Genomic DNA, 11,232 nt, shown 5'->3' on the forward strand with positions numbered 1-11,232 from the left:
ATGTTTAGACCAATCTTCTGGAGTGGCAATGTTTTCCTCTTTGAGTTGTTAATTAGATCATCTTAATTAAGGATCAAAAATGTGAAAGACAACATATAGTATTCTTAAGAAAAGCAATTGATCTACTCTCAGTGCCCAGTAAAGTGCCTGGAATGTGATTTTTGCTCAATAAGCAAGGAATGTTCAGATGAATGACAGGTCTCGAGCAAGTTCATCTCTTCACTTCCCTGAGCATTTATTGCACATACTCATTGTTGATCATAAATTCCTCTTTAACTGAATAATCACTGCTCCTTATATGTTGAAATCTCACCCTTGACCAATTCACAGAAACTCAGAAACTTTCCTAAATAGGAATAGTCCATCTGAATGGTGGTAAACAAGATACTAAAGTTTGCATAATGGAAAACAAATGATGCATAAAAGCTGTGTGCAATGACTTAGAAAGAGAAAAAAAACTTGACAATTTTTAACCTACATCTGCTTCTTTAATTATTTTGGCATGTGAGAATCAGAGTCATGCAGGCATGCAAATATTAGCACATCAGAAGACTGCCACATGTCTGCTCAGATGCCTTTTTGGTATACCTCTACGCTGCAGAATAGACTCAAAATAGCAAAAAGCAAGTCAATGTTGTCGTATTTGAAATGACTGAGGTAGTTTTGAACTTTCTCACTGAAGCAACTGTCATGGGTTAAAGACATCTACCAAGGCTGCAGTGAACCATAAAATCATCCCCACATCTGACATATAGTTCGTAACTGAGGTTGAACACCCATCAAAGATTACAGAGTGATATTTGACAGCAAATACTTTTGTGATAACATTTGTTTGGAGTTTTAAGAGTGAACATATTTATTATTAATATTTCCTTTCCTTTGTGTTTATTGCCTTCCCATACATTTTTTAGGAGTTTGAAAGAAAAACTTCAGAAAAATACAATGATAAGTGTCAATAAATTTTCTGAAGAGAGTTTAATGACATAGTTAAGATTTTTTTTTTTTTTTTGATGGAGTCTTGCTCCGTCACCCACACGGGAGTGCGGTGGCGCGATCTTGGCTCATTGCAACCTCCACCTCCCAGGTTCAAGTGATTCTTCTGCCTCAGCCTCCTAAGTAGCTGGTATTACAAGCATGTGCCACCATGTGCAGCTAATTGTTGTATTTTTAGTAGAGATGGGGTTTTACCATGTTGGCCAGGCTGGCCTTGAACTCCTGTCCTCAAGTGATCTGCCCACTTTGGCCTCCCAAAGTGCTATGAGCCACCATGCCTGGCTGTGATGTGATCTCGGCTAATTGCCTCCCTCTTGGTTTCCAGCCATTCTGCTGCCTCAGCCTCATGAGTAGCTGGGATTACAGGCATGCACCAGCACGCCCAGCCGATTTTTGTATTGTTTAGTAGAGATGGGGTTTCACTATGTTGGCCAGGCTGGTCTCGAACTACTGACTTCAGATGATCCGCCTGCCTTGGCCTCCCAAAATGCTGGGATTACAGGTGTGAGCCACCATGCCTGGAAAGATTTCTTAAATAAAAAATTGTCTCTTGTCACAGACATGGATGTTCTTCCAGTTATTGAGTAAAAAGAGACTGCCGACACCACTACAACCACATCAACAATACTGACAATACCAGAGAACAACCACATTTTACAGATGCAGCAAATGAGGCTGGTGAAGGGTAAATAGCAAAACCAAGGTTACATCACTATGGCTAGTAAACGGCAAAGCTATGATTTGATTCCAGGATTTTCCAACTCTCTAGACTACTGTTGAGTTCCCAATTATCACTTATTACATATACAGTTGTATATCTACTATTCATGAGGTGTCTATGGGAGATTGGTTCCAGGACCCTCCACAGATACCAAAATCCAAGGATACTAAAGTCCCTTGTATAAAATGGTGTAGTATTTGCAAATAACCTATGTACCTCCTCCTGTATACTTTAAATCACCTCTAGATTACTGAAAACACCTACTACAAAGCCTACACATGACTTCATTTGTGTGGATTCAAAGTAGTACTTGGCATGCAGCAAATTCAAGTTTTGCTCTTTGGAACTTTGTAGAATGTTTTTTTTCCCAAATATTTTCAATCCACAGTTGGTTGAATCTACAGACGTGGAACCCACTGGTGTGGAGAGCAGACTGCCTGTGATGGCGCTAGTCTCGGTGGTTGAGTCATACAATATAAGACATATCCCTGCTCTTTTGAGGATTATACTGTTGTCAGGAAGATAAGAAATGTTTAAATAGGCCAGGCGCCGTGGCTCACGCCTGTAATTCCAGCACTTTGGGAGGCCGAGGTGGGCGGATCACCTGAGGTCAGGAGTTTGAGACCAGCCTGGTCAACGTGGAGAAACCTCGTCTCTGCTAAAAATACAAAAAAATTAGCCAGGCGTGTTGATGCGTGCCTGTAATCCCAGCCACTCAGGGGCCTGAAGCAGGAGAATTGCTTGAACCAGGGAGGCAGAGGTTCCAGTGAGCTGAGATTATGCCACTGCACTCCAGCCTGGGCAACAGAGTGAGACTCCATCTCAAAAAAACAAAACAAAACGAAACAAAAAAAAAAAAAAAGAAAGAAAAGAAATGTTTAAATAAGCACTCATCAAAATATACAGGGCAATAAACAAGATGTGAAAACTTACTGAACTCTACACAGGAAAGTGGAGGAGAGAGTTAAAAGAGTAGGTAGTCATTTGAAGACATAGCATTTGCATGAATGTTACAGCTCTGTATAGTTTCAGAAGATACTGATGTGATCAGGGAGGGCTACACAGAAAAGGTGGGGCTTGAGTGGGATCTTGAAAGATGAGTGAGATCTGGATGGGAAGAGGAAAATGTTCCAGGCCACTGCAGTGTTTCACATAAAAGCGTGGAGTTGAGTGTGCATGAGGAGTGACTGTAACATATTGAGTGAATTGGCCTTTTTAGAAAATAGGTTTTCTGGGGAAGTGGTACAAGATAAGACTAGAAACTTATAATAACCAACAGAGAACACCTGTCAGGAAGAGGGAAGCTGACTGCAGGGGAAAAAGAAGATATACGATTCATCTCTCAAAATTGCCTCGGGTTGGTTCTGTTTATATATTAATGTTTTTGCCTGAGATCTTTCCTCAAAAACTCTTATTTTACCATTAAGCACCAAAGCCAAATGAATACTGAAATAATTATCTGAAAAAAGTGGAAGTAAAAGTTGGGAAATTATTTCCATAACAGCAGAGTATTTCCTTAGGTGAAAAAATGTGAGTTATATCTTTTGTTATTTTTAATACTTTACTAAAAGTAAAGTCCTTGGAGGGTCAAAAATAAACTCTTATCCTCAGTCATGCTTCTTATCTTTGAAACTTATCTGATAAGAGTATTTTCAACTTTTGAGTTGCAGGAACAAACATTCTTAACAAAATTATATGGTACTTTCTTTGATATCTGATTTCTAGCTCCGTTTATTGTCTTTCTTTTGGCATTACTATTACTGTGCTTTTAAAAACAGCTCATTCAGATTTGTTACTTTTAAGTACATAGAAAACCTTCGAATGAAATGTTTTTCTAGACATTTCTTTTATAAGAACAGGATCAAGTGTATATGCTTTTTCTCATTTTAACTGACTACTGATAGGCAGTATTAGCAAGTCAATTCTGGGCCTTTCAGGAAACAATAAAAAAAGTAAGATATTCTTATCCTGATATTTTCCTTTTTTTTCTATTTCATGGTTATAAATGGAAAACATTTAGGGAGTTCTACTTATGAAGGTCCTGTTGAGTTATATACCCCATATTAATAAATTGATGTAGAATGTGCTTTTCTCTCCTTTCAGGAACCCGTTATGTGTAGATTTTGTTCTGCTTTAAAGTTAGTTTCCCTTTTTATTCTTCACAGGAAGTATACAAAGGCAAAATGAAGTATGTAGACATTAAAGAAATACCCAGTCCTTTAAATCATTGGAATCAGTCAAGCAAAGACCTTAAGACACAGTCTCAGGCCTCCCAGATTATGTAAATCTCTCTGAGGGAAAGAGACTTATGTGCAAGAAGTTGTGAAGTGACATTGCAGATAGAATGTCAAAATTTATTACTATTATGTAGAGGATATTAGAAGAATTCAGAGAAGATGAGAGGCCAATGAGGAGCACAAGTCATTCTTGACATCTATTCACAGAGGTAATAGGGCAAATTTTACGTACATGAAAAGTGTGAGAGGTGCTCTTCAGAGCTAGAGAAACTTGAGTCTGGACTGATGCACGTAAACTACCTGGGATAGTGGGGGTTGTTTAGACATGGTGGACAAAAGTTGGAGTCAGGTTATGAACAGATTTGAAGTCTAGGTTGAAATGTATGGGGGCAGACATTCCCTATGATAAATTCAGTATCTAAGGCATGTTATACGGTACAATATTTATCCATTAAATAATTCTTTCATTTATTCATTGAACAGATAGTACTTGACCCCTAATATTCACTGAACATGTAGTCAAGTGTGGGGTGCATAAGGTTTTAGAGAGAGGAGAGACTAGAATAAGAGAAACCAAGATGCTGATGTAGTTGTCCAGATACAAGAAAATGATAACTATTACTAAAATAAAGTAATGAAAACAAAGAGGAAGGACTGGATTTAGGAGACTTTTTGAACTAGGATTAGACTGATCATTTTAACTGGTTGGCTATCGGGCATAAAGGAAAGGAAAGAGTAGAAGACAGCTTCAGATTTTCAGTGGGCTGACAGAGAATCCTGTTGATAGAAAGAATGGAATTAAGTAAGTGGATCCAATTTTAGTGTGAAGAGGACAGGTATCACCTTAAAATAGTAGGGACTTGTATGCAATTAGAGCTATAGGACTGAAGCTTAAATTAAAGATCAAGATTGGAAATAGATATTAGAGTCATTAACAGTATAAAGTTAAAGCCAATACATCTAATTTAATAAGGCAAATTACTTATTTTCTATGCTTGATATCACAGAGGCAATAAATAAATATCACAGATATTCACAACTGCTAGGAGAGATCACAGAAAGATGAAGAGAAGACTTATGAGGGGCAGAAAAATGGGAGCAGCCAAGTGTCACATGTGTTGAGGTTTTCAATATTAATTTTGATAGACTTCTTATTAAGAAATATTGTTGCGTGTCTACTATGAGCTAGGTACTATTTTAGTCACTAAGTTTGTAAGACTGAATATAAATGTCCCTGACTTCATGGAGGTCACCTGTCGGTGGGGTGAGTGCAAGAGAGGTTGAAACACCATAATATTGTGTGATACAATACACACGCATTTTAACTAAATGACATAGATATGAAGATTCATACTATGAGTGTAACCCCCTAATAGTATAAAACACATTTTAAAATGGAACATTTTTCCTCTTAGGTTTATGATTCAATAATCTCAATGACAATAAAATAGAGCCATAAAATAAAGATAAGATGAAATGTGGAATGAACAGAACCTGAGGTGTATGACTTACGCCCATCACCATCATATATGATACAGCTTCTTTCCAAGTCTATACAATGTTCAAGTCCTTGAAAGAGGGAGTCGGTAAGGGGACAGGGCAGGACTAGGCACTTGAGACGTGTTTGTTACTCTGGGGAATGAAGCTGCTGAGCAGGCCTTTTCTGCATTGTTAGAAAAGTGTGTAATAAACAAAGGGAAGAAGCTTCAGTAAGCTGGACAACACACACGAGTGATAATCAGAAGGTCTCTCCTTCGCAAATACACATCTTGCTTTTGCAAGGATAGTGCTGTATCTCATGGAAAACATCTGCGTAAATATCAGGATCCTGTTTATACTAGTTAGACACATGAAACATGCTTGCACATGCTCACATACATACACACAAACATAGCCACACAGTTGACTCTTGGGTAACTGTCATCATTTCTCGTAAGTTTTTCCATGCAATTGATGATAATTCAGGTAACGGCAAAGTACGGCTATACATAAATGCTTGCTTGTTTAGCCAGGAAACATTTGGTACGAACGGCAAGGTGTGACTGCGAAAGGGTTGCTGATATGTATGTGTGGAGTCAGTGTATATTTTGTGAGTTAAGAGATGCTTTGTTGCAGGGCTAATGATATTTTGAAAGACAGGAATAAGATACAGCACTATCCTTGCAAAAGCAAGACGTGTATTTGCAAAGGAGAGACCTTCTGATTATCGCTCGTGTGCGTTGTCTGGCTTACTGAAGCTTCTCCCCTTTTTTTATTACACGCTTTTCTAACAAAGCAGAAAAGGCCTACTCAGCAGGTTCACTCCCCAGAGTAAAGAAAGAAGCTGTATTATGTATGATGGTGATGGGTGTAAGTCCTACACCTCAGGTTCTGCTCGTTCCACATTTCCACAAGAATAAGAATGCCTTTGCTAGGTGGCATGGAAAAGGAGTAAAGACGTTTTAAAACTTTAAACACCTATATGATAGGTCTCTGATATAGTCATCAAAATCATCATTAATTTACTGAATAGTCATCAAACCATAACTATTTATGAGGTTTGGAGAGGGTGAAAGAAAACTAACAAAATAAGCCTTTGCAAAGTGCCAAATGATAGTGCAGAAAATAAAAATGATGGGAGTTTAGAAAGGGTGGAGAATAATGAGATACCAAATATGAAAAATAATTGACAGTGTCTTAACCAATATGGTGGTGTGTGTCATGTAAGATAAAGTGAATCCTGTAGAGATAGCAGTTCATGCTGGACAAGTGATTTTATTCTCATCTCCTTGGCCCTAGGGAGGTGAGAGATTCTTTTGAAGGGAGGCTGGATTTAGGGGCAACTTTAAGCACAGGATCTTATTGAGTATCAGTAAGATACATCCTGGGGGAGGTATCAGTGTTTGGCTTGAGGGAATTTCTCGGTTCAACAGTAGACTTTTCAGGCGAAGAAAGAAACCAAATTTCCTAGTATGAGCAGAGAGGCGAGAGCTGAAAATGTTGGAAGAGACAACGCATGGGGGATCTCGTGACCAAAGGCAGCAAAACCCTGCAATGCTGGTGATTCATTCATGGTCCTTTATATCATTAGAATTAACACCCAGGCTATAAAGTTAATTGTATTATATCACTTGAGCATTTGGGAGAACATAATTTGACACAGCACATTGAAAATCCCTGGCATAATGAATATATTACTCTAGGATTCTAGCAAGGCCTAACGAATAAATATCTAAAGTTTAAGCACATTCCCATGAACTTAGTCTAGATTCAGTTGATAAACTAGATAAGCTTACAGTTAATGCATTTGCTCTGGTTGACTGAGTTAATAATGAGTGCTTAAAACTCGCCTAATGCATATTTACTCAAAAGTCTTAGGACGGTATGAGTGATGACTCTGTGTGCAGTTGGAAGCCCAATGTAATAAATATGTATTCAAAAGCTTAAAAAACCATTACTACACATTAGAATTACATAATTTTTATTTTGTTTTCTGCTCTCTACCCCCACCTAATTGCTATATGGCAGGACTTTATTTTTATTACTGCAAATAAATAGTGTAATTATCCTTTAAAGAAATTTGTAATGGTCTGGTGGAGAATTAATAAAAATCATTATAATTGCACGGTGTACAAATGAAATATTTTTAACACATAGCTTGGCAGTAACTATTTGGAAATTTGACAAGTAATTTTTATTCTCTATCTCTGCAACTTCTATGTTTATTACTTTTAAATTTAAGTCTATGGGGAAGATTCTTTTGGCTTGGAAATGAGCAATGTTTTAAATATTCCGATTCAGGGCCAATATGAATATAAGTAGGCAATAAGTTTCCTTTGTGATAATGAGAGATATGGCGAATCAAATGTTATAGTCATCGTCTTTATGGAACTTTCCACCTTGTTGTGCCCCAAGCCAAATGCTGTGTGGAGAGACTGCTTTGATATTCCTCTTAGCCTTTTAAGTTTTCTGTTGTTCACCATCACCGATTCCTCAGGCATTTTTGTGGGTACTTTATACCTAAGGCAATTCCGGTGACAGGGATCAACAGGTCTATAAATTAGGAATCCTTCTAGCTGCAAGTGATAACATATCTGGGTAACAACAGATTAAGTAAGTAGGTGTTTGTTTTGCTTAGGTGTCAAGTTTACAGGCTGGCAGCTGTTGGCTTTGCTTCAGTGGCTCAACACTGCTAGAGCTGGTTCTGTGCTGTTCTATAGTCGCTGCTGCAGCAGCAGGCAACCCTTTGTCTTTAAGGCACGAGGAGGTGGGAGAAGGGTCAATGACAGGTGTCTCTATTACCTCGATAGCAACATCAACAAAAAATTACCAAAGGCTTTGCTAGAATTTTCCTGAAGAGATTTCTGCTTCTGTGTAATTGTCTAGAAAGGTGTCACATGGCTACCCAGCTGCAAATGAAGGATGACATGTGAGTTTTTAGTTGAGGTGGGAATTGGAGAGGGGGTTGGAAATGAGTGCTGGGTTAACCAGACAATAGTATCTGCCACACCTGAAAAGCCTCTGCCTTACTGGTGAGGGGCAGAGATTCTCAGGGCCAGTGGGAAGGAAGAAGGTACAAATGGCAGAAACTGCAAGACCACTGGAGAGGTTCATTTCTCTCCACTGCGTCCATACTCACCAGACCCATACATTGACCCCAGGGGAGCCATGTTAACCCTTGAAGCCACTTTTAATATTTCTTTTTCTCTTGATTTTATTGTCTAATTTATCATATGATAGTAAAGAAAAATATTGAAAAAGCAACCTCATGGTCTCATTTCCTTAAAAAAACCCTTTAATGTTTCTCCTCCCTTTTATTCCCTATCATTTGCAAGGATTGCAATATAAATAAAATTAATTACCAATTTGCTTTTTTCACTTAACATGATTTCATAACCCTTTTCCTTCTCTGTCTCATTTTGTCCTTAATGAATGTCTGTATTGTCTTCACTGACTCCTTTAAAGGATTGACATTAGCGATACAGCTTTAGCCTTATGTTTCTTATGCCACGAGGCATAAAAGAATCATTATGTCCCAGTAGCAAAAGGACAGAATCGTATTTGTTATTTTTCAAAGCTATTCTTTTAAAATTCTTCTGATTTGAGAACAGTAACCACAATGACTTAAGAATTCACTTAAATTGTATAAATCAATCAATCAGCTGAAAACCCTGCTGGTTTGACATGCCAGTAATCTTTGTATTTAAACATCCTAAACTACTATTTTTAATTTTAAGTGATGATACTGTGTCTCTTATTACTTACATGTATATTTGTTGGTATGTACTTATTCCCAGCAGAGGCAATGATCATTTCTTAGAATTAATTTTTCCCTACCAGCTTTATAACACCGAACAGGTTTTTAAATGTACCATTTAGCAAATTAGTAGAAGGTCAAACCACTGGAATTTAGAAAAAAAGAAACTTGATTATGTAACTCCAAACAATTTTTAAAACTAATGTATACTTTGCACATTCTTAGTTGATATTTAACATTTGTAATCATAAGGTTAAATAATTACAAGTTCAGTTTCTGACAAAAGCTGAAAATACAATTTGGTAAAAATGGAAATTTAAAATTAAAGTGATACATCACTTTTAAATATATCCATTGAAATCTACACACCTCATAGATATTTATTACCGATTTTTTAAAAATGAGAAGTTCTGCCTTCATTTTTGAGAATTTTACATTGTTTTTCTTTTGACTTGAATTTATGTTAATCCATTTTCCATTATGGAATTTTATTCTAACGTAAGGTATTTATTAAAATTTTGATACTTTGTGTATTTTTGGATAAATATTATATAGTTTAGTGCTGTGGTCAACAGTACAGACTATACAGCTAAACTTCTGGAGTTCAAGTTTCACCCTTTGCCAGCTGAGTGACATTGGGAAAGTTACTTAACCGTTCTGTGCTTAAGTTCCCTCAATTGTAAAAGTGGGAGAAATATTACATATCCCATAGAGTTATTGTGAGGACTAAATGAGTTCACATGTGTAAATAACTTAGATGAAAGCCTGGAATGCAATGCACACTATCCTGTTATCGTTAGACTGAGACACAGCAACAACTATTTTGTGCCTCTTTTTTATGGATTTAAGTGCTTACAAACCTTGTTTACATAAAAAGGAAGATGATAACGAGAGGATTTTTTGGTATATATTGTCCCTCAAATTTCCAAGTTACACGCAAAAACAATACCACATAGTGGTCTATCATCAAAACTTTTTTAAAATACAAGGATTAACAACTTGATGGGATCCTCTTTCAGTTCTCTTGAAAGTAAAGAATTGGAATTACCCATCTTTCAAAATGTTTCTTGAACTGAAGTCATTTGCCATCTCAATTTCTGGAAAGTGTGCTACCAAAGGCTTTGCTAAATGTATCGAAGAGCTCTAGACTCTGTTATTCTTCCACTTAGAATCTCCAAATTTAACTCTATTCTCACAAAAGGGTGGAGAAGATAAAAATATTAGATACATTTCCTGCTACATCTTGGGCAATAAAATATTTGATCGGCTTTATTATAATAACATTTACATAGAATAAGAGTCACTATCGCAAATACAAAAAAGCAAACACCGCATGTTCTCACTCATAGGTGGGAATTGAACAATGAGAACACATGGACAGAGGAAGGGGGACATCACACTCCGGGGACTGTTGTTGGGTGGGGGAAGGGGGGAAGGATGGCATTAGGAGATATACCTAATGCTAAATGACCAGTTAATGGGTGCAGCACACCAACATGGCACATGGATACATATGTAACAAACCTGCACATTGTGCACATGTATCCTAAAACTTAAAGTATAATATTAATAAAATTTAAAAAAAAGAAAAGAAAATGAGTGATACAGCCTGTTCCAACCAATGTTTTTAAAAAAATAAAAAAAAAGAGTCACTAACTTTAAAAGTAGAGTTCTGTGAATTTTGACAAGTGTATAAAGTTGTGGATCCACCACCAAAGTTATGATATAGAACATTTCTGTCACTCCCAAATGGTACGTCATGTCTTTTTGCAGTAATTGCCTCCCCAGATGCTTGATGCCTGATTGGCTTTCTGTCACCATTTTCCTTCTGGTTACCTTGGGTAAATAGCTAGGAGGGAGACTGCTGGGTTCCATGGTTAGTGTATGTTTATGAGAAGCTGCAACACGTTTTTGAAAGGGGTTGTACCACTTAGCAATCTACATTCTTGTCAACACTTGTTATTGTCAGCATTTTTTTCTTTTTAGTTATTTTATTGAGTATGCAGTGGTACCTTATTGTGGTTTTAATTTGGATTTATCTAATA

Source organism: Nomascus leucogenys, chromosome 5 (assembly GCF_006542625.1).
Source record: "Nomascus leucogenys isolate Asia chromosome 5, Asia_NLE_v1, whole genome shotgun sequence".
In the NCBI taxonomy this organism is placed as follows: domain Eukaryota; kingdom Metazoa; phylum Chordata; class Mammalia; order Primates; family Hylobatidae; genus Nomascus; species Nomascus leucogenys.